The sequence below is a fragment of the Myiozetetes cayanensis genome, unplaced genomic scaffold (assembly GCF_022539395.1).
Source record: "Myiozetetes cayanensis isolate MyiCay16 unplaced genomic scaffold, myiCay2020 scf12, whole genome shotgun sequence".
Lineage (NCBI taxonomy): Eukaryota > Metazoa > Chordata > Aves > Passeriformes > Tyrannidae > Myiozetetes > Myiozetetes cayanensis.
Genome location: NW_026086826.1, coordinates 21,286,315 through 21,310,904, shown reverse-complemented (window position 1 = coordinate 21,310,904; position 24,590 = coordinate 21,286,315).

Genomic DNA, 24,590 nt, shown 5'->3' with positions numbered 1-24,590 from the left:
TCTGACTATGCATCTTTTAAAGAGATTTCTTTCCTCTCTTAGCACTGTTTTCAGAAGGATGAGAGTAATAAGAGTAGATTCCCCACTGTTCAACTAAGGCATTGCTTTTAGGGAAGGGGAGTCTGCTTCATTACTTCATTAATCAAAACCAACACCCAACTCATTCTAAGTTCTTAGGCAGCTCAGCATGGTTTCTGAGACAGCTTCACCTACTCTTCTTAGGGTTCATACACAGGCCAACTTCTCTAGCTTTTGGAGAATCTCCAGGATGTCACATTCCTTGCAGAGTGTCTTTGCTAGTTGCCTGCCAAGCTAATGCAAAGAACTGTAGCTTTCTCTGTCACTGTCTCTGACAGGCAGCAGGAAACTTCATTTTAGAAAGCTACTACTTTTGCTAGTATACATATACCATGGCATGTAACTAGGGTAACCATACTGCTCAGGACAAACAAACAAACAAGGCCATTTCATTGACACACGCATTTGAAAATAAGTGCTAACTCATAGGACCAGTCAACAGTTAAATGGGACGTATAATTTAGAGGTTTAACTTCATTTTAATTTACTGTAGTCTTGAAAAATAGGATAACGAGATTTCTTCCAGAATGATATATAAAGTGAAGAGTATAGGGCACATACAGGACACAATACATACCTTAAGCACATCCCAATGTTCCCAGTGCCTTGGCACAAGCACCTCAGATCCATCTAACAGGCACTTCAGGGAAAAGTCCAGGAAAATTTTGACAGATGGTATCTCTAACCAAAAATCTGTTACTAAGTACAGAAGTTTTGTAGTTGTACAAGTTAAATACTGGGAGTGGTTTTTAGTTTGGAAGTAAGATTTTAACAATATTGTTTCTTGCCTTGCTTTTTGGTGATTCTTTACCTAAATTGGATATTTGTCTGAGTTACTACAGATGCACTGATCTGACTTCAACCTGAAGTTACTGAGGTTTTATAAGACAGCAATAAAGCTTTCTTTGCATTAACCAGCCAAGCACATAAACATTTTAATGAACTGTTTTTACATGGTTCGTTGAGTAGCTCCTGGTCTCCTATAATACAAATCACTTCTCCGTCACACCAGTCCCTCTCACACAGGCTTTTCCTCTCAGTCCATGGAATGGAATAGCAGTTCTCTGGATATTCAGCAGATAGGACATTCCAGTCAGTAAAAATGTTCCAGCTATTGTGCCACACACAGAAGATCTCCAGCAGCCTCAAGCAGTGGAATGGAACACGCAGAGAAACAAACTGCACTGCAATCCCCGAGCAAACTGCCCAGGACCTCCGTAAAATAAAGCTCTTGGAGCTACCGCATTGCACCGCAAACGCTTCACACAATGAACCACAGTGTTGCCATGGAGTGCTGGGGGAGCTAAACTGTCATTAATCATAGAACATTCCATCTCCCAAACAGGTATTTATTTTATATTGACCTAAAGGTTGAAATAAATTATTGAAAATCAACATCACTGTAGACCAAATCTCCTTGGAATAATTAAATTACATTAACGACAAGCAGTTTGGTGTATTCTAGTCAACCTTTAAAAAGCAACATGAAAAGCATAAAATATTTATTGTTGTGTTTTCAAATAGACTTTATGACACATTATGTATTTTTGAGATTCGAGATTAGTTCTAACACATGATTTAATAATGAATGCAAATTATAAATGAATATTTAACAAACCATATCACGTTTTATGTCTTAACATATCCTTTGCCATTACTGTGACTGAATGAGAAATGGTTCTGTGATGTATTGTCCTGCTGCCTAGGGCCCTGGTGTTTTCACCTTGATATGGCCTTTAAAATAAATTAATTTGTTAACATTTAAGAACTCTGTGTAAGGGTTGACATAAAACATTTATAAGTCTGTTTATGATTGAACAAGCCATGCACTAATCAGATAATATTTATTGTAAAAATAATTTATTTGGCCAATTGTTCCATGAAAAAAAAAAAAAAAGAAATGGAAATGTTTATTTCCAAACTGAGTTTAGGATTAAGTGGTACTAATGGCACCATAAAGATGTTATATAGTGTTAATATAACCTGAGTATTAAAAACATAATGAATTTGCTATTTATGAACCAGTAAGTTTTACCTCAACCCTGAAATAAACTTCCGATCATTACAGGCCTATTAATAACTTTTCTGTCTTCTTTTCCTTCTCTTTATCCTTATTCCCTTCTTTGCTTTCCTCTACATGGTCAGAGTCACGTTTCTGATATTTGTAGAATGAAATAAATTACACTTTAAAAAGCAATATTTTACTTTATTCCAAACAATATTTTGTCATATTATTTTCGTTTACTTTTCGTTATTAGTTTTAATGCCATTATCTATCTCTATTAAATTTTTTTTGATGTTACAGATAAAAAAACCGCTAAGAAATACAGGCTTCTCAGCTTCATAATTTTGTTCATTTTAAGTGGCCTAATTCAGACTTCCTGTTAGGAGAATACACTACACACAACTTAAACCAAAAGCCAGCCATTATGCTTGGTGGGAGTTTCACTAAATTCTCCAGCAAGTTTTAGTGATTGAAATAATAAATTGCCTGTCTGCCAGTGCTCAACTGAGCTGACCACGTAGATCACTGTCCTAATTTAATGAGCTAGGAATTCGACTTACAGTAGGTTATCATAAGAACTTGGCTCTTAATATTTCATATTTACATAGCATTCTAAATAAAAATTAAAAGAAAAAAATTATAAAAATTTTATGTTACTGGCCCTTTCAATTCAATATTTTCACATCCAAATACAGTGTTTAAAGAAGAAAGTTTCAGCTATTTTAGGAAAAGTAGAACAATAAATTAAGAATAGAAAGAGAAGGATGGGCTAGGAAGGATGAGATTCAAAGGGACACTATGATTAAAGGACAGTAAGAAATTAAGAATGAAATGATTACCATTAGGTGAGTAAGAAATTAAGAATGAGCTTGCTTGTTAACTGGCAAGAGAACTTCCTGTAGCAATCCCTGTTCTCTTCTCCTAGTGTGTGCCCTGTCTAGAGTGCACTGTCACACAGAGGTTTGGGTGGGCATTTGTTTTCTGATTCTTTATATATTTTCTCAAATCCTCCAGACATCCCTACCTCTTCCTGTCATCTTCTTCCAGTCCTGATTAATTTTTGCCATTATTTTCTTCAATTTCCGTCTCCAATGCTCTTCCTCATCACTGTTCTCTTGGGTTCACTCAAAACTATTTCTGACATAAGCTATGAAACCTCCTAAGACTTATCCCATGATCAATTTGGGGATCACTCCTATTTCAGCTCTGTCTCAGTTCAGATTCTTTTATTCATCCACTGCTTCCTATATCTTGGGGAAAGCCATTGCCATCACCAATATTCTTTCATTTCAGGGCCCTTAAAAACAGATCCAAGAGTCTGCAGTGCTTCATCTTGGACATCTGTGCTGATCTCTTCATGTGCAGACAAAAGCCTAAGCTGACCTGGATGACAGACTAGTTTCACTCAGTAAAACAACATTTCAATTCTCCACAGTATTATTCGTGACCCAAGAAGCTTTTCTTCCAGACCTAAATCCAGGATATAACAATATTGTTTATCTTTACCACATTTTTTTCTATGAATTTTCGCTGAAACTCCTGTCAAATACTTTACATCAGTGTCTTTTTCACTTATTGACTGAAGAGTTAATGCAGGTGACCTAAAGCATCATACCCAATACAGAGAGAATTTAAAAGCCAAACAGAACATCAGAATACAACATGAGAATTAAACAAACTTCAGTTTAACTGTCCATGTTCTCAAAGTGTTAGCATTTTATATCAAGCCTGATGCACATTTCAAATCTGACTGAAGTTGTTTTGGTCTTATTTTTAATTGTCTTGGCTTTACTCTAAGGACAACAATCTCCTCAATTCCATGGAAAGATTTCCAAGGAAGATCCGTGGATTTCCCTGCACTGCCACACTACCACCAACCTTTCTCCAAATTCTCAAGAAGCAACAAACCCTCCCTGAATGCCCTAATATTTAATATACATTCTGGGCCTTACTCAATGCCCACTAAAGCCAACTAAACCAGTTTCATAGGCTTGGGTAATGTTTTACTGGAGGCTCAGAGGCAGCCAATGACCATAAATCAGATAAGCAGCTTCACAGATTCTTCTCTCTCCCTCAGCTCTCTTGAGCTCTCCAAAAACACTCCTGATTGGTAAAGAAGACAAGTAAAATATTATGCAGTACTGTACATAAAAGCCAAAATCACGGAAATCACTTCACCTGTGACAACACAAAATTCGAGCCAAGGTTCACACAAACTAGCATTACAATATTCTGTTCATTTACCTCTTATTCTCATTCTGCCACACGTGTCTAGTTACAATTTCTGCTTTGAAAAATTAGCAGTTACATTTACAGCCAGAGGAAAGGAAAGCAGCAAAATTTAGATGTGTGAGACAGCATCATTGAAACTGGAACGGGAGAAATAATGGACAGAAATCAGAGAGCTGCTTTCAGAATTACCACTTGAAAACTTAGGAAGGGAGAAAACAAAACCAATTCCCAGCTGAAGAATAGACAAAGAAGATAACCCTCCCATAGGAGCACAGCATGATAAGTAGCCACAGGGAGAATCACTGTGATCAGTCAGAAAGGCAGGAGAGTTATTAGCTCAGCCCTGAACCTCCTACTTAATGTGGGGCCAGTGGTGATAGTTAACAGACCCTGGCTAAGGTGACAAGCTTTGGACCTGCTTGAGGAAATCCAATTGAGGAGCAGCCATGAGGAACAACAAGCTAGAAACAGATGTTTCAGCTACCAGGATGTGCACACATTTAACCTGAATATGTAGAAAAAATATTATTTTCTATAGATAGTGATTTCATCTCCTTCTGCAGCTCAGGTACTGTCAGATCTCATTATCCACGGCTAAAGTGCTTCCTTCACATTTCAGAATAGATCTTAAATTCAAGCAGAACTGTTTGAGTCATAGCTACTGAATGAAGCAAGGCATCAGATTAATATTCTGAGGATAATTTTAGTATTCAAGCAAAACAAGGCTAAGCTCATGAGAACACAGAAAGTTAAATTTCAGCAGAGTTAAAATAATGGCTAATACCCATTTAACCCAGCACACACCAAGAGCTTTCTTGCAGCTGTCAATTCATGTTTAGCAACTAATGTGGATTACAAGTACACATATCAATAAATACCTGGAGCACAGCCAAAATGAGACAGGAACAGGTTTGTCAGAAGGAGCTGATTACACTCCAAGACAATTATGCCAAATACAACAAACAAAATGTCAAAGACTTAAACAAGTCTTTTGTGCATCTCTGGGTTCCACAGCATATGAATGAGAATACAAGAGTCCTGTGGGACTATATATCATATATATAACATACACTCATGTACATGGTGTACATTTTCCTTTGCAGTTCTGTAAATCTCGTTAACATTCATGAAAACTATATATGCACCTCAAGAGGAGAGAATGCCCTGATAGGTTGATTTTTACAAGAAATTTACTATTCTCAACACGACATATTTCTGTTCCAGATTTCAAACACATCCCATTTTAGGGACATAGAACATCCCTAAATAGTTGCTGTTAAATTTGTTTATGGTTCTACATTAAAAAGTAAAATAGATAAAATATGTACGAAAGGAAACTAATACCACTGACTGCAAAAGCCTATCTCTAAGCATACAAGGAACAGTGAAATATCTTTACAAACAACATTTGTTTCTATATCTTCTTTAACTTCTTAACTTTCTTACATAGTTTCAGAGGATAAGAGTAAGTTAAGCTACTATTTCAACTTAATTTCATGTTCTGAAAATAAGTTAAAGTGATACAAACTTATGTTCTCTTTTGCTTCCATTTCCAAAGCAAAGTACCTGAGTAATTTCTAAAATAATGATAATAAAATAAGAAACTCCTGGAGAAAGTGTTGGGTTTGGGGTTTTTTTATAAAATCCTTTACTCTCTAATATCAAGTTTAGTCCTCACTTCTAATTAAGGTAGAATATGATAAATTAGTGATATTTAACAAAACCAAGGATGTTATCAGTTATCTTTCTCTACTTATATAATACCATGGGGGCAGGGGGAAGGAAGTATTATACATAAAATTAAAAGCTTCTTGAGAGGTGTAAGTTCTCAAAAATTGGATATTAATGATAGCTGTTTTTCCAAATTACAAATTACAAGCACTTACAGTTGATACAAGGATACAGAAGTTTTTGTTAAATATAGCCTAGGATTACACTGAGTCTTATGAACCCAAAGCAAAACTCTTTAAAAATATCCCTTCAGCTTGTTTTAAATAACAATAGTTTTAAGAACATCTGAAGAAAAACATGTAGCTTCTATTTCAGAGCAACTCAGTGGTCACAAGGCAAGCAATCTACTTCTCCTTTCATATATACTTTTAGTATTATTATATATATGATAATTCTGTTGTATACATTATATATAATGTAAATTATAGATATATAATGTTATAACATATATTTTATTTCAGCCACTTGAAGGAGCTACAGCCTTCTCTCAGCTGATACATCTTCCCTAAAATAAAATACATTTTAAAACAATGTTAAAGGCTGGACTGAAAAAATATCTGCTCCACTTACATATAGTGTGTAATTCAGTTTGTTATCTCCTCTTGTTTCTGCCATCATTCTCTTGAAAATGTTATTTTTATGAGCAAAGATTTTATTTAAGCAATTTTTCATGTTACACATGAAAATAACCAGAAGGTTCCAAACTTCAAAAAACGAAGCATCATGTTCCAAACCAGTGTAATTAGTGTAAAAAAATAAACTGTTCTTTAAAATTCCAGTAAACAGCAAAAATAAAATCAAATCTGTAAAAAAGTTTGTACGGCTTTTTAAGGTTAAGGATAATTTTCATTACTTCTGTGTAGTATTTCCTTACATTTCAAGTAACTGGAAGTACAGCGTGCTACAATGACTAACATAAAGCTGACATCTGACAGCAAAGACGCCAAACACCAAGATTCCTGGAAAGTTCAACCACTAAAATCACAACATGCTAAAGAATAGATGTGCCTGCAGGAAATCGAGATAGATAAATTCTTCACCACAGAAGCAGACTTTGTCTGTTGTATAGAATGGATTGCAGTGTTCAGTCCTGTATTTCTTTATTGACTACTAACCAGATATTCTAAAATATTTGAAATCAAATATGCATAAATAAACATAAAAGCAAATGTAACACGATCTTCAACAATGATGGGCTGTAAGGACCTCTTAGAGCAAGAAAATCACTGACTGGGAAAAAGCACCAGAAATGAGCACTTCCTAACTGAAATTTTCTTTTATCGGGATACGTGAAAATGTAATAATAAATGAGTGGCGTTTATATGGTACTTCACGTACAATTCTCTACACTGATTAAAATGGAAGGTTTTCATTATTCATACCTGATACTTGAAAAAGCTGAAAGGCAATGCATTCATGCAAGAAATGTCAAAATGTCTAGCCCGGGGGACTGGGGCAGGGCTGAATAAAATCAAGACATACTTGTTTCTACAGCCATCATCATATGCAAGCAGGTGAGTGGGCTGGTTAACACACCATCATTTTAAGCTGCTTTGTCATCTCACACATCTGTTTATATAGTTGGGTCTACGTGAGGCAGCTTTTGGCACACTCAATTCCTTATTTTGAATAAACTTACATTGAATTTAAAATATACCAAGGAATCTTCTTCCCAGCACTTTGCTCTAATAGCAGTCCAGCTACTTCCACATAACAGCAGCTCAAGTCTGCAAGTATAATGGACAGTCACCTAAAGAAGTCACTAAGGCTGCAAGGCTTTCCTCTGATTGTGACATGCATTTGTGTGAATGCCAGCACTTCTAAACTGCTTTACAAGCAGAGCTATAAACTCCAAGTGGCCACATATAATCTCTATCAACAGGTGGAGAAATTAAAGGCAAAGAAAATTACCAAACACGCAAAGTTGTCTGGGACCACTTAAATCCTAATCCATGCCTAGACCTTGTTCTCATGCATCCCAGTGATTGGTTTTACACAGTATCAGATAACTTGCAAATTAGCATTACAAAGTTTCTTCTTTAACTGAAAAAGCTGAGGCTATAGATGTTTTATTTCACTATCAATCAGACTGTACTGCTGTGTTCCCTGTCATTTCCATGTATTTCCTTGTTCTATATATGGCACTAGACTCAGATCAAAAATAAATCTTTTTCTTCACAATTCAGTGAAAAGAGCAATTGCTTCTTCGTTCTCCATTATTTATTCCTTTGATGTACTTTATCTGACTTCTAATTTTCAAATAGATTTATAGATTTTTAAATTTTTATTTCAGTACTTCCATAAGGATAAGATGATTAGGGTTTAAAAAATAAATCAGCATCCATATAAAATCCTGTGTGCCTCCAGCAGGATCTAAACAACATACTTTCATGAAAGATTCCAAAGGATAGTTATGCAATGCTTTTTCTGTTAGTAGGTACAAGTCACACACCACGTACAGGATACCAAAATCATCTTTAGTTCAACAGGCAAAGATCTGAAAGCATGTGCTCTGGGGCAATTGAAGGATAAACGTGTGATTGGGGTTTTTTTCTCTAAATAAATAAATAAATAAATAAATAAATAAGTAAATTAATTAAAAACAAAATAAAACAAATAACCCAAACCACTGAACAAATGCTTTGACTGCAGAGGTAGAGGCTAAAATACCCTCAAAGACTGAAGGCCATCCCATCTCAGCATTATGAGCAACACTTGGTGACTTAGATACAGGTTAATCTTATTTGGTATGGAAGAAATGTCACAGCACAGGGTAAAGAGATCACAAAAGCCCAGTACCTGGGTGCCATCATCTCTACTGTCTCTAACACAAATAACTGAAGGAAACAAGGAGAAAATGAATGCCAGCTCCAAACATCCTTGCTTTTGTGTGCTTGAGACAGACTTCTATTGTCATTTGGTGTGCAATTAGGCTAAAACTCCTTTGTTTTCAACTCTACTCAAAATATAATTTCCTGATCTAATCCTGTTTATTACCAGGACGAACATTTTTGACCTTAAGAGGTATCTGAGCAACATCAATGACCCAAACATTAATTCTTACAAAGGCAGTACATTAGTTTACTAATGCAGGTTCATTTTTGCCCCTAAATACTCAGACTAAAAATCCTCCTAAAAGATAAGCGAGAGTCTCACCCACAGAACCTCCTTCCTTCAAATAAGGAAGTCATAATCCAACATCAAGACAGGATAGTAACTTTGGAAATCTATAAAATTAAACCTAAATGTTTTCTTTTACACCAGAAAAGGGGCATGAGTCTACTCTTACACACACACAAGAAAAAAAGTATCTGGATGACCCCCCCAAGTGAAGCCTTTCTTAATCTGATGATCTGTTGCTTTGACATCTTTGGTCATTACGTGTTTCATGGAGTGCTGTATTAAACAGAAACAACAGAAATAAATTTCAAACCCAAATATTTGAGATGTGTATCTGAAATGCAGATGCATGTGTCTGGCAGATGATTGGTGTGTTTAAAGTACAAAGTTGATTGACACGTGCTTTCACTTAATGACGGTAATTACGAAGAATAACAACTCCAAGCCACATCTGTTCAATGTAACAATCTTGTTGTGCTATGCAGATTACATTGAGAGCTGTCAGAAATGCCAATTTTGCCACAAATCATGCATAAGCACATTTGTAAGACAAGAAACAGATTAATAAGCATCAACACTTTTCTGTAAACACTTGTTGAAGAGAATAAAAGCTGTTAGCACTGAAGGAAATGATACAACAGTGGATGCTTTCTCTATCAAGCTTGAAATAAGAAATCACAGGAAGGACAAAAGTGCAGGCTGAATCCCCAAAGAAAAAGTCCCCCTGTAGCAGATCAAGATGTGAAAAACTCAACAATTACACTACATGCAAACAACATATAATCATATTTTTTTCTTTCATTGTGCTCAGTTCTCACTTAAAATCTGCATCTTTGACAGCAGTAGATAGTGTACAAACTGGGTGTTTTTAAGTTGTACTGAACTGAAATATCAATTCTTTATTTAATTGCAGAACATGCAGATCTAAATCGTAGCTAAAACCACTAAATGAAGAAAACTAAGCTAAGTCATAAGCATACGAAATTTTTTTATCATATCATAATTGTAGGTGCCTTTATTCAAAAGCTGTTTAAGATTCAGGGTCGTGTTTTTCTATAGCAAAGGAGCATGGAATTACAGGCACGCAGTCTCAAACAAGTCATTAATGTAATGTGACTTTGTTTGCTTTTGTATGACAGAAGACATTATATAGCTGACATGCAGTATAACTGTAGAATAAATAAATGATTTTTAAAGAGGTTCTTAGATATATTCCTCTGCAAAATATAATTAAAAATTGAAATAGGTTTGGTTTTTTTTTAATCTCTTTGAGAAGCAGTTTTCCACTGATGTGGACTCTAAATAATCAACACAGAACCTGTATGTGCACTTATAACAGAAACTTAACAAATCATCTTTCTTGGTTTTAAGTATTTATTTTCCAAGTAGTCTGAGCTTATTCTCGTTCACAGGCTGCTAGGGCAGATAAACTGTATACTCTCTTAGTGGATCAGTTAGACATCCTACACATTTAGCCAGAGATGAGACCTTCTGTGTGAATCATTTGGTTTGAAGTTTAGCTTTAATTTACATGAGTTTGATCAAAATATTTTTTTCAGTATTCATTTTTGATGCTGGTACAGCTGCCTCAGGCATTTAAAGCATACAGACAAGCCAACAATGATTTACAACACCCAAAGATTTCATAAAAAGACTATTTACCATCTAAGTATTATAATCTACAAAGTGTCCAAAAAGAGTAGTACAATTATTTCCACGCTCTGGGCTTATTCACTTTGCAAGAAAATGAACAAAATATTTCTGTAACTATTAGGAGAGATCTGACAGAACATTAAGTCTCACATTCCACAAACCACTTAATTATGAGGCTATCTTCCTTAAATGCACGAAGTTACATACCAAGTTTGGATCATGGAATGCCAGGCTGGAAGACATCTTAGGGATCATCTGGATCACACTTTTTTTTTTTTTATAAAATCCACATACCTATAATTTCCTGTTGAAATTGCATGATTCTTATCAAGCTACATATCTGCATCTGTGATCACTCAGATCACAGCTCCCTATGAGCAAACCAGGGAAATATTTTCAGAACACATTCAGAACTTTCAAAACCTGCATTTAAAATTGTCCATAAGATCTTTTGAACTTTACAACAACAACAAAAAAAATGGCAGCTATCAGGATTTTAAACATAATAGAATTGCTTCTATCAATCCATTAGCAATAAAATTAAATTCAGTGGTTATTTATTGCAACTGTCAAGCAGCAGCAGTGATATCTCTTAGCCAGCAGGTTTGCAAACTGAGTCCCTGTTCCAGCCAGGGTTGAAAGTTCTTGACTAAGGAGCCCACCTGCCCATCAGAATCATCATTGAACTCCCTCTTCAGGGTATGGCACAGCGTGCTTCCTACTGCAGGAGGAAAGGATTCTCTAACCTAATATTCTTCATCACAACAAATATGTAAGCCTGAACAAATTTTCTCAGACACAGCTGCTTCTGTGGTATCTCGGCATTTGAGTAGATGATTTGCAGAAATTCCACTGGGAAGGAGGTACTTTAAAGGCTGCCAGGGAGCGTGATAGGGCTAGAAGAAGAGTGAAGAGGCACAGCTGTGACAGCTGAAAGCAGGATAAGCTGCCACTGATCTGTTTCTATGCTTATCACAACACCCATTAATCAATTCCAATCACAGCAGGCCCACCAACTAAACTATACTCCACCTCTCAAAAACTGACTACTCAGCCTTGTAATCTTCCTGAGAAATTGTTCATCTGAAAAAGTGTCAGAGGAGCATTATATTACTTACTTTATTTAAAAATAAAACTATTATATTTGCATTTAAAAAAAAAAAAATCAAGCAATAGTCACAGGCCTTTCTTCACAAAACTGTTCCAAATTTCACTGTCTTAATTATTTTGTGTGTGCAATTTTAAATGAAATCATTTCCCTTCTGCTTTCTCTAAATTGCACCACAGATGCTACTTTTAGTGAACTTGAGATCAATAGTAGACCTTTAGGTCTGTATCTTCAAGACAGCCTAGATATAAATAGTATTTACCCCATCATTTAGAAAGGGTCTCTTTAAATACAGTTCTTTGTGAAAAAAGATGGAATTACACAAAAATGACAGAACACACAAATACACAGAACGCACCAAATTGAACTGAAACACAAGTAGATATGTTCTGATCGATGGTAAATTTCCTATTATTATTATAATTTGCTTTAGTAAGTTTACTTCCCAAAGACATTAACGCTACCCTGAATTTGAGTATTTTTCAAAGCAAAGGGCTGAAGGGACACCCTTCACCACTGTTGGTATAGATCACCAGCTCACCCAATGTGCAAGTTCTGTAGGTTTTGAAGGAGTAATCTGATCTGTTTGGTAGATGAGCTGCAGTAATATTTGTTCCCTACAAGTGGGTAGGCAGTTCTGCAACCTGGTTCCTTGTTCACTAATTTTCTAGTCATTACTGCATTTTACAGTTGCCGCTTTTGTTGCCCTCAGATCTGCTCCCACCAAGAACGTTGTAGTTTTGGAGAACAAAACAGCAGTGAATTAAAAACATAATGAAGAAAAATGTAAGTTCCCCAACATGTTAAAGGGTAACACTGGAAAACCTTTCCACAGATTTTCAAAGTTAGCCTGAGGAGTGAGACCCCTTGGAACAAGAAGTGGCTGTATCTGGATGTCTGGCCCCCAGTGTGCTCCGTGACACAGAACTCAGTCCGGTGTTGACAGGTCAGGAGCTTTAAGCTCGACCAGGCATCAAAGAAAGCACTTCAGCAGAAGCCTGGCTACTTACAGCTACCAGTTGGAAGGATTAAGTGCACTTTGTATATCTCTTTGCAATGTCAGTTTAAAGCTTGGGAAGAGGCTTTCAGAATAACCAAATACATTTAGAAGCCAGAGAGTCCCTTTACTATGCAGTGCTATCTGTGCATCCAAAGAATATGGTAGGTTTTGGAAAATCTCCCAGTATGATACACCACTTGAACAGCTTTCATATTTATGCAGCTGTCACATCACTGAAGAATTGTATTCAGCTTTTTTGCAAAAGCTGTGTATTTTAATGGTGGTATGGGTTTAGAAGAACTAGATGCCTGTTGTGGCATTTGTGGAACTGTACTAATTTTCAGAGAATGGCACTGTTGTTTCCCAAGACCACGTTACAAATCCAGGCAATTCATAAGACTTCAAAACGTGTATTTGAAGAGAGTTGCTATTATTTATCAACAGTTTTCTAGTTGATCCACAAGCAAAAGAGAGAGCCTGACATAATTACTGTACAACAGCGCAGAACATCAAACAGCAAAATTTATACAACTCATTTAAGGAAGCAGTAGTCCACAATTACCACTGGCAAGAAATTTGCCTCTGCAGTAGTGAACTCAAAAAGCTTCACCCTCTTCAAACTACTTTTACACTCTGATTTTTCATTTACACTATAAAAGTTGATATATTTCTCATGTAAAAATTAACAAGAAAATCTGAAGGAGTAAAAATCTGCTTCCAGCAGGCAAAACAGAGGTTAAGGAACTACAGACAGCATCAACTTAGAGACCTGCATCCCATGAAGATGGAATATACCGGTGTGCTCTGGACACAGAGACATTTAAGAACACAGAAGTAACAGAAAACAAACCAGATGTGCACATGCATGAGAAAGTGATTACTCTATGAAAACACAAATCCATCACATACCAGGTTTAGAAGAATCTAATAGGAGCCTAACAACTTGGTCCTAAGCCACTACGCTATGTGACTGTGACTTTTATTGACCTCTTTGATGGTAAAAAGCACACTGAACAGTCAAAAGGAATGTACATGATTCCCAATTTATGCAAATACTCAAGCGTTACAACCAGCAAAAGTGACTGCCAAAATAAAATAATCTTATTCAACACAAAAGTCAACTTTGTGCAGCAGAGTTATATTTTCAATTCTACAGTGATAAAAATACATCTTATTGTGACTACAGAAATGGGAAATGGAGCTGGTGGACTGCACTGCCTACTGAATTATTAATTTCCTATCGAAAAGGCCTGGCAGATGACTGCTTCCTTACAAAAGACATAGGAAATTAAGATATTGCATGACAGGGGAATTTCTGCTAAGCAATAATCACCCTAACACTGTGTAACTAAAAAATATCAGCATGGTGCTCAATACAATGGCTCTCCCATTCTAACAACTAGACAAGGCAGAGAAATATTTCAGTCACATTACACTTTTAGCCTCAAAGAAAATTCCCAGTTTTAGTTAATTTAAACGTACCAGCCACAAGAACCTATTTTTAGGTTGAACTGTATGCAATGTTCGACATTTCCAAAATACCGTGATGCATTTCAGTGCTTTTACAAAACAGTTCTCTAGATACTGCCCACAATGAATTCTTTCAAGGATTTCTTCTTTCATCATTAGAATTCTATTTTCCTCTGAAAGCTCCAATTATCTGAGAATTCAGGAGAAAACCCAACTATTCTGTTCTGCACCTGTGTGCATACAGGTCACTCACGTCTTTACTTCTCTGAGCAGAGCATGCTGGTAAATGCCTTTCCAGGACAGCACTGCTGGGTTACAGCACAGAGCAGAGAATGATCTTTATTCTCTGGACAGCAGAGCCTACCAACAGTGCTGCCAGTGCAGAGTATCAGAAATGTGTTTTATATATTGTATATCTTAGTGAAGCCTCATCTTTCCTGGCCCAGAACTGTAAACTATTAGCATGGAAGTCTAGTCTCAAGCACAGTGAAGAGGGGCCATTAAACTGACAGATTGAAAAGGTTCCACATGGGTTCTAGGTTCTGAAAGAACACTCACACATGTTCATTTAACATCAATATTTGCCCTGCAGGCAAAACTGCAGGGCTCACCTTCAGGCAGTGCTCCAGAGTCCAACTAATGAAACCCACTTTTGCTCTCACCATATACCAGGATGTTTGTGTTAACTAAGGCCCTTAACAGTGCTAGAACTGTATCCATGCCAAGTGTGCATCCCATTAAGAGCTCAATTCTTAAAACAACTTATACATAAGCTACTCCCTAAAGGTTAAAAAATGCCACCTCAGCTAAGCAGGTTCCCCTGAAGGTAAGAATCTATTTCTTCGATAAGATCTGTTCCTAAAGACACAGATCACTGGAGTGCTTTGCAACTGAGATAGGAACCACCTGATCTATTTGAATACTTTCTCCTCCATCTGTTGAATGAGAAAGTGTTTCTCACCTTTGCAAAGCACTTTGAGATCTACTAGATGAGAAACACTGTAGATTTTCATGCAATTCCAGCCACAGCTGCAGAACAAGAGATAGTTTTATGATGACTCGATAGCATCAGAAGCGGAAAGGTCAAGCAAAACTCCAACAAAAAAACTCCACACAACTTCAGTGCAAGACTTGATATATACATCAGGAGATATATCCAGTACTGATCTTACTGATCTGTCTACAAAACACATAATATTTAGAAATGCCCATTATTTCAAAAAAAGTATTGGCTTCCCCCCCACCCCACCCCCAAGAGATGAGACTGCTTTACTATTGTTGCTTTCATTTCATAGGGGTTTTTAAAGTCCTTTATTCCATTGCAATGCCACTAACATGCAGATAAAACAATTCTGGAAGAATCCCATGCTATCAAGACATAGCTAATAAAATAGTTTCTAAACCTGCGGTCTAAGTTTTTGTAAGCACAATAATTGACAAGTTGGATTGTTTCATGCCCATTTTTATGTTTTTATTAAAGGGGTGAGATTCTGAGTAAATGCAGACTGCTCATTAAACAAGGATTCTCTCTCTCAAAAAAAATCTACCTCTCCATCTGATTTACCACCTCACTTTCATGAGAAGCATAGATAAGGCTGGAGAAAGACAAGTACAATTTATCTCAGATCTTCTTAGACCTTTGGATACAACTTGAAATTATGATGTGAGACACGCTAACAAACCCTGCAGATTATTTTAAAGAGGACACAAAAAAGTTCCTAAATAATTCTTAAGTATTAACTTCTCTGAAGACATTGAGAGGGTTTCCCAATAATACTTCTCTCTTATTCAGTACAAACCTAAACCTTAATAAAATAAGGTTTATTAAGGTTTAGGTTTGTACTGAATAAGAGAATTAGAATTAGAACACAATTAGAACACATTTACAACACTTCTGTGTACAAAGTTAACCTGTTAAAAACCAAAAGATTGTAAGCTATTTCTTACCTACCAGATACAACAGAAAACATCAGAATTTCCAAGTTCCATTCTGAATTTCACTCTCGACCCCCTAGGTGATTTGTGGGAGAGACAAGGAGGAATAAAGGAGTCACCAAAGCCCCTGTGCAGCAAAACATCGGTGTATTTGTAGGCATTTTGGCAATTAGAAGTGGTTTAAGAATGAAATGAAATAGTCATAATATTTGTTTCACTGAGCCATCATCTTTCCTGGCTTTACATTTTCCAGTATTAAATCTGAGCTATTATATTTCTTTTTTATGCTATTCACATGAATACGACAGGAAAAGTTATTCCTTGATATTGTTTATGTAGTTAGGCCCACTATTTTAGAAATATATTTGTGATATTGATTAAAAACGGTTATTAAACTCTAATACGCACAAGCAAAATGACATGTTTTTTCCCTTAATAGCAAGTTCAGAAAAAAAAAAATTGTAAACTAATAATGTGCAAAGTGTAGGATAGTAGGTGTTTTTGCATATAGTGACATCAAATCTTGATGGTTACAGCTATGCTATAGGTGCCATATAATTACTTGAGGGAATATATAATAAAAAAGTTGTCCTATAAAGTATAAAAAGACCCCGAGGGAGCAGATTTTCCTGCAGATCCCGTAGGAGCGATGACTTTTCCCTGGGCGATGGGGCCCGGCACGCCTTGGGCAGCGCTGCCATCCAGCGGCTGCCGCGGGAGCGGCACCCACGCCCGCACAGCCCCCGATCCCACCAACTTCCACCCGGCTTTCCCACTGCCCGGCTGCAGGGGAAGGGAAAAAACATCACCACGTCAAATAGCCATCTTCTCTGAAACTACTCTTTTCAGCTGTATAGCCAGTAGAACTTTATAAGGTAAGAGAAAAAAATCCCAGAACTACAGAAGTCTAGACAGTCTTGTTACCATCCCTATTTTTCTAAGAATGCTGTTCGTGGACAGTGCTGGCAAGTGGCAGAATGCAAAATGCCGAGAGACTCTTGAAAGAAGTGTTAATAAGTGACAAATGGTTTTGGATAGTTACTCAATCATCCCTGGCAGTGGAAGACTTTATTTAATTTGATGGTAGAACTAAGTCGGGAAGTACCCCGGATCTCTCTGCAAACAGTCCCAGGATACGGCAGCACTCACCAGCACAGAGCAGCAGCGAGGGCTCTTGCTGCTGGAGTATTTTAGTGATCCACAGTCTATGTCTAGAGCACCCCATATGAACCCCCCAGACCACATGAAGCCGGACTCAGCTCCCTGCAGTGTCTCTGGGGTTATCCCAGAAGGCAGTGACTTTTGGCAGCAGCAGAGGGAACAGCACAGGCTCAATCCTGCAGCATTAGCCACAGTTGTTTAAAGTGACTATTCTGAAACACATTTACAAAGGTTTATGCAAACAGAAAACAAATTAATATCCTCACTGCATTAATCCACTGCTTATCACTCTTGCTACACAAAACAAACCTCACAGTGCTACCTCATGGCACTCTGTAAGCATCTTTACACAGCAAGCTGGAGTCCCCCTCCTGAGAACCAGAAAAATTAGAAAAACTGATACACCACTGCACAGCAGGATGAGGAGTACAAAGGAACAGCTTTGCATACTTCCTTTGGGGCTGTGTGTTACAGCTTAGAGTGGGGTAAGAGTAGCATAAGAAGAAAATATATATATATTATATATACACATCACCCCTTGATTAATTATCTCGTAGTGTAGGAGATGAAATTTGCACATTACTGGTCACAGTCAAACAATTCAGCTGGCCTTCAATCTTAATACTGGTATACACTTTTCTGATTTTATCTTCATTAATCAAATATTTAAATAAACTGAAGTCCTACTTACCAACTTTGCTATCTACTGTTGAAGATGGCTCAGGAGCTCAAAAACACAATCTCTTTTATTCCATACTTACCCATCTGACTTTGTCATGTTCCTTGTGCACAAGTATCTGATATTACATATAATTTAATTTACATGTTTTAACTTCATATTTTATCAACTCACCTTAGTTGTTCTGTCTTCTTGTATACGTGACAATACACAGATAGTGAAGTTATGATACCAACTACCAACAGAGAATTTCATATTCCATTTGCTCTCAGATTGAAAGATACCTTAATATTTTATGTTGTTCTTGCTGTTGAAGAAGCATTAGCTCAAAAGACCTCTTTCTCAGTTTTGTCGTGTTTTCACTGCAATAATCATGGGAATGTTGATTAGATTATATAAATCTAATTCTAGAAACCAATGACTCCTGCATATAAACATACTAAAACAACAAAAACAAACAAAAAAGTGCAGGAAAAAAATTCAAGACCAACCAAATCTTGTTACGTATACTGATTCCAAGTCCTAAAAAGAGTTTAAAACAAAGAAATTATGACAATAATTCTTAAAATTTTAAAAATGTTGGGACTTAAAAAAATAACCAAAAGAACCCAAACAGCCTTTCCTTGGGAAAATGCATAAACCATCTCAGATACTACCAAAAAGCCAAGAAGGGAACTAAAATGCTGTCCTAAAATAATAATATAAAAAATTCCAAACCAACCAAAAAAAAAAAATCCCCCTTTACCATGAAATCAGAAAAGCTGCAAAATATACAAAAGCAACAGGACTTATCTAATCACAGTGTTTTAGTGTGTATGAAGAACGACAAGAAATTTCCTGTCCAAAGATAATAGGTTGTATTTGCAGAGCTGAATCAGATGTAGTCTCCTCTTCTGCCTGCAGATGCCATTACTGGATCAAATTAAATCTGGACCGGAGCTTGCTGTTCTCCTTCATCTAGAATTCTCAAGCAAGTACTAGAAGAGTTTACTTATCCTTAATTTCTAAGACTGGTACACATCCTTTAAAAAGCATAGCTAGACTGCCCTTTTTTCTAAAAACACATTTACATACAACATGTCTCATTAAAGATGGACTAACATTGTCTGAAGGATGCTCGTGTAATCAAGTGTTCACAGTCTGAAGATACATTTCCTTCCAGGATCGTTATCTTTACCTGGAATAAACATGTTTCTTATTCCTGATTAGGGATAAAAACAAACAGGTTAGTGCCTAATCACAGTTAGTTGGACTCCCATGGTTTTACCAATTTTCACAACAAAAATCAATTTGTTTCATTTTTGTGCAGTAGTTTAATGCTTCACATATCGATGCTGAATGATGTTAGAATGTGTAATTTCAATTTTATTATCCTACTATTGAATAAATAAAACTAGACTTGGAGCTATAAAGAAAAAAATAGAGCCTGCAGATCAGTACTCTCAGGATCATTAGGCATTTGTGTTAATGTAATACCATTTTTAAAATCAAGTATGGAACTGAAGAAATACCTATTTCTTATTACCTTCTTAGAGCAATTTCTATTACAAAGGGAACTTATTCCATTAGTTAGATTTTTCCTAGTTGCACATTTTCAAATTAAACTAGGGTGCAGCAGTTCAAATACCCCATCTCTCCACTTTACATTTCAACTAAAACAAACCCCTCTCCTTTTATATCAGCCAATAAAACCCATGGGTCAAGTACACATAGTTCTATTTACATGGTTAATTTTTACCCAAAAGCTGACTGAAGAACAGTTTCCTGAAGGGAGAAGACATTAAAGGAAACAACAAACAAACACCACCAAAAAACCAACTTCAACAACCCTGTGCATGTTCCTGACTGTTCACTCAAAGTTCATTTCAGTGACACAGAGCTGAAAGACTGTAGGTTTGAGAACCCCAAAACATTTCAACTGAAGTGTGAAGAAACTGTGTGAACAGTTACCTGCTGGAAGTAATATCTTAATTCCATTAATAACAGTTAATTAAGGGTAGGCGTTTTAATAAATATTGGTTGTGATCCCCCAGCAGAGAAAATTACACCACCAACATATATTCCTGTGAATGGAATTAACTTTATGACATATTAAAACCTTTTCAATTGCACTGTTTTAGTGTCTGCTTCAGTTTATGGTTTAGAAGAAACTTCTAAGGTACCATCATAAGATTTTATGTATTACCACTATCTGCCAAAAGTTATCCAGATCCTGACTTTACAGTCAGATCTGCAAAAATGGGAAATGGTGAAAGTATCTGGACCGTACTACTCAGCAATATTAGAGTCTGCTTCAACTCCCCACAGAGGATGCAGGTACCGTGTTCAGACATGGCAGTTCCTGCACTGACCTGGGCCTAACCCACACCTACCCTCCAACACCTTGCAAAGACTAATAAAATAACCTGCCATTCAAATCAATACAGCCCAAAATTTGCCTGTTATCATCCCAATTCCTTGACATTCATAACTTATGGATACGTTAGCCCATAGTTACAAATATCCCTTACCTTACTGTGTATTACACCAGTAGATTACTGGAGACTCAGGCTGGCTGATGTATTAATGCAGCACGTTGTGAGAGCACCAGCTCACTCTGATGGTGTTCAGGGACCATACAGATGCTAAGAATAAAGCACTTCAATGATGTATGACTGTAACAAGGGTACAGAGATGAAGAAAAAACACTAGCAGGAGCAGGTTTTGTTAATATATACTTTAGAATGTGAATTTAGTATTAACGATGGGAAAAAAAGAGGGGTTGATTGGTCGAATCATTAGACAAGGCTAGTTAGCACAGAGGAGAGGAAAAAAAAAAACACAAAACCCCCCTCAAAACAAACCCCAAACAAGCAGAAAGAAGTTATTAGCAACATCTTCACTCATCCTGCAAAAGCTAAATTTCACATCATTAAGATGGCCCAATACCTCAGTTAAAACTGTCTAAAACTCATTTTTTTGCATGGTCACTTCCTCCTGAGTTTCAGAAAGACATAAAACTTGGGTTTCAGTTATAGAAAGAAAAAAAAAGACAAAAAAGATTAAAAATTCTCATTAGAATACCCAGAACTACAAACCCCAATATGTTTCCTAAGCAATGGTTCCCATTAAATACAAGAACAAAAGCAAACATTGTCAATCACCTGGGCAGGTGGAACATCAGTAACGCTTCAACGTAATTTTGCAATGGACACTTGACACATCACCACAACATTGACAGGAAGGGGTTGAGCATTCTGACATTAGCAGGTGTGGATTACTGCATGAGCACTCAGCCTCCAAATATGTGCTGTTCATAGAGGAAAGTTAACGTGTATTAGCAGAGCAAAGAAACACAAGTAAAGACGTTTTCTCTTTTGTTTCACTTGAGAGCTACAGAAAACACCTCTTACTAATATTTCATATTTCAACAGTAGGATACTTTGAGCAAGAAAGCAGTACTGTCAGCAACAAAGGAAAGTCTCAAAATCAACTGTACACAGAAGAAAAATCAACAAGGAATTTACATTTGAAGTCATAATAAACACATAAATAAATAAATAAAATCAGTGTTCGGTTACATGATGTAGTTTTACTCTTTACAATTCCCATGCTTAGATACACAATTTAGAAGAACCAGTTACATTTTTAAAAATTCAACCAAATACAAAGTAAAATATTTACACAAGTACAAATATATCAAGTCTCTCTTCATTTTTACAGCATAAAAAGCTAAACAACTGAATATACTTTAAACCTGTAGCAGACTTGTAAAAGTTTTTACAATAATAAAGCAATTAAACATGACACCTCATGTGAGAAGAAAATTATTAGCTGACAGGAAAAAAAAATAGGTGAATATTTTTGATGGCAGGACTGTGCCACTGGACATTTTTTGAGTAAGTACTATGGCATGTTAGCCTTTAAGAAACACACATGGGTCACTGGATCAGCATAATTACCTTCCTCACTTCCTCTAAATAAGAAAAGTGCAAAATCCCTGAATAACAGCATCAATTGTAACTACAGTGTGAAAGCTTTCAAAAGAAAATAATGGCTGACTCTACTTGCAGTCTTTTCACATAAACAGTTCTAAGAACCTATTATGTTCTCAGAGACTGAAATCTGCAAGATGCTGAACATCTCCCCTCAGAAGGAAAGGTGACAGCTGTGAATATCTGCTTTGGAAGGTTGTTGGTTTTGGTTGAGGTAATTTTTTTTCACTGTAGCTAGTAGGGGACTGTGGTTTGGATTTGTGCTGAGCATAATCATGACAAACAGATGTTTTTATTATTGCTGAGCAGCTCTAACACAGAGTCAAGGCCTTTTCTCTTCATGCAGCCATGTTAGCAAGGGGGCTGGGGGTGCTTGGGAAGTTGGGAGGAGACACAGTCAGGACAGGTGACCCCAAATGACCAAAGGGATATATCATCCCATATGATGTTATGCTCAGTATATAAAGAGAGAGGAAGAAGAAGGAAAGGCAGGATAGAGTGATGGTATTTATCTTCCCAAGTGGGGCACAATGGAGCGCTGCTTTCCTGGGGATGGCTAAACACCTGCCTGCCCCTGGGAAGCAGTGAATTGATTTCTTGTTTTGCTTTGCTCATATGCACAGCTTTTGCTTTCCCTATTAAACTGCCTTCATCTTAACCCAGGAGTTTTCTCACTTTTACTCTTTCAGTTCTCTCCCTGACCCCACTGGGTGGGACTGAGTGAGTGGCTGTGTGGGGCTGAGCTGCCAGCTGTGGTTAAACCACGACAGTTCTTTTTGGAGCTCAGAAGGTTTGAGGTAAGGACAGATTTGACTGAAATATGTTAGATGGAATTTAACTGCTGCTTGGTTGCTTTGAACAGCCTCTTGTGCTTGCCCTGGGCTCGACTGCCCTACGGTGTATGAGAGTCTGAGCTCATGAGTGGCTGCTTTTTGCTTTCACTGCTTGCTGTGCTGCTGATCACCTCACTCTGCTCTTCCTGGGAACATTTTGATATCAGCAATGGTGATGCACAGGGACTGGCAGATGGCTGGGGCATGGCTGCTGTTTGTGATGCTGTGCTGGACTCACTGGAACCCCAGTGTGAACACAAGTCAATTTTGTTCAAGAGACAAGAACCTGTGGATAGTCCATAGGGATATCCACCTGCAGCCCCTGGAGAACCCATGCCCAAAGGAGCAGGTGGATGCCTGAAGGAGGACATGACCCTGTGGGAAGCCCACACTGGGACAGGGTCCTGGCAGGACCTGTGGAGCCACAGGGAGAGAAGCCCACACTGGAACAGGTCTGCTGGCAGGACTTGTGACCCCATGGGGGACCCCCCTGGAGCAGCCTGTTCCTGTGGGACTGCACGCCGTGGAAGGGACCCACATCGGAGCAATCCATGAAGAACTGCAGCCTGTGGGAAGGACCCACAACCCCATGCTGGAGAAGGAGAGGAGGTGTTCCAGCCATTGGAGCAGGGGTTCCCCTGCAGCCCCTGGGAAACAGAATTTCTTTGCTTTGCTCACGTGTGTGGCTTTTGCTCTCCCTGTTAAACTGTCTTTATCTCAACCCAGGAGTTTTCTCACTTTGACCCTTCTGATTCTCCCCCACTGGTGGGCCAGTGAGGGAGCAGTTGTGTGGTGCTCAGCTTCCAGCTGGGCTTAAATCACGACAGAAGCTCTGATGTACAGGAAACAATCTTTGGTTTTAGCCTACAAACTTCACTGTGCTGTTGTCAGTAAACAGTGCTCAGTCCAGGCCTCCTAAAACACAGTCTTAAAGAATAAAAATTACAAATAATTTCCATCCTTCCTGTTAGCTTGCACTGGTTTCAGCCAATAGACTAAAATTAAGGTGGGAAACAATATGACTACAATAAAAAGTACAAGGATTTAGTTGATTGGGAAAATTCTCTACAACCTCATGGGATAACATATATTTAGAAATATGCTTCTATTTCAGTATGAACAGTATTGAAAGTCATTTGAGCAATCAAAAGATAACTCACTAGCAACAGACCCAACATGAACTTACTTCAGATCATGCTGAAGAGCAGCATCACTGATACACTTCAAGCCCAGATTTTTCAGTGAACTACAAAACCACTTAAAAAAGCATTTATCAAATAGGGTTGTAAAATACTTTTACTATCTCTCAGTTTTTCTCTACAGAAATAAATACAAAGGTTTTGCTCTGTGTAAAAAAGGTATAAAAAACACTTTAAACTTGCAGTAACACTACCAGATCAGCAGAAGTGAAGCAGCAATTAAAATAAAAAAGAAAGTAGAAAATTGGTTCCCACATCATTTACCTTTCAAGTGTCCAAGTCAGCAAGGCAGTCTTCTTACCTAACTGTATGCAACACAACATGTGTTATGAATGCCCTTCAAAGCAATCTCCCACACAGTCCTAAATCATGGCTTATGATGAAGAGATGTGAATGTCCTACCAAGCCTTTA